The sequence below is a fragment of the Chaetura pelagica genome, unplaced genomic scaffold (genome assembly GCF_000747805.2).
Source record: "Chaetura pelagica isolate M959 unplaced genomic scaffold, ChaPel_1.0 scaffold181, whole genome shotgun sequence".
NCBI lineage: Eukaryota > Metazoa > Chordata > Aves > Apodiformes > Apodidae > Chaetura > Chaetura pelagica.
Genome location: NW_009951992.1, coordinates 1215822 through 1216819, shown reverse-complemented (window position 1 = coordinate 1216819; position 998 = coordinate 1215822). Strand labels below are relative to the sequence as shown.

Sequence of the window (998 nt, the reverse complement as noted above, 5' to 3'; positions counted from 1 at the left end):
CCCTTTCCAGCCCCTCCTGCCCCAGGGCTGGGACCTGCTGATGGCTCTAGTTCATCCCAGCTGGCTGGCTGGGCTGGGGAGAGGTGTTGGGGTGCAGGGAGCTGCCCTAGCTCAGTGGGTGCCAGCGCGGGGGCACCTCGTGGCTGGTTTGCTGCGGGGCTGGTGCGAGGGGCCGTGCCTGCCAGCCTGGGCAGGACCTGGGGACCCTGGGCTCTCAGCGTGGGGAAGCTTTGGTGTGGGTGCATGGAGCCAGTTGGGTCCATCTTGTCCTGCTGCTGCCCAAGGAACAGGGAGCATCCCCTGCCTGCTGCTGTGGGAACACCGGGCTGGCTGACCCACCATCCTGCTCCCTCCCGTGGTTGCAGGAGCTGCAACTCTCAGACCAGTCCTAGTTTCTTCCCCTGCTGCTCCCTGGGGAGGCCGGGAGCTGACGTGTGCCAGTTTTCTCCCTGAAAGCTCCTTTTCCTTCCTGGCCTGGCCAAACCCCTTTGCCACACAGGGAGACTTTTTAAGGTTATAAAGACCTCTCTGACGGCAGCACCAAGGAGAAGGCGTTTGTGTTGGAGGAGGTTGTTCTTGATGCAATTTCCTGGCTTGCAATGTACTTGGAAAAACACTGAGGCATTTTTCCTTGAGTCTATTTTTGAATGACCGAGACGATGAAACTGCTGTGAGCAGGATCCCCTGCAGCTGGCTGTGAGGAGCAGGGGCAGGTAGGGCCAGGCACAGGCTTGCTGTGCTGCACGGTGCCCAGGCCATGCTCAGGGGCCACCAGGAGTGGGACGGGGCTTTTGGGCTCTCCATGTCTCTGCACTGAGAGCATTTCTCCTTCCTTTCTTCCCCCACCTGCATTTTCCTGTCCTTATTCCTGGTATTCTGCACGCTGAGCTCTAGGATGCTCCAGGGCTGCCTGTGCCCCCCTGGCTGGGAGCTCTGTGCTTCTCCTCATGGCCACAGCGGGGACGACAGGTTTTCTGAGAAAAGCCATCGGCTCTTTC

The 998-nt window shown here is 60.1% G+C and overlaps 1 protein-coding gene across 1 annotated transcript in view; it reads left to right on the top strand.

The window, feature by feature from the left end:
• The window catches only part of PPM1J (protein phosphatase, Mg2+/Mn2+ dependent, 1J), an 11235-nt gene that overhangs the window by 8155 nt on the left and 2082 nt on the right, over positions 1-998 (top strand). The gene's annotated exons all lie outside the window — the stretch shown is intronic.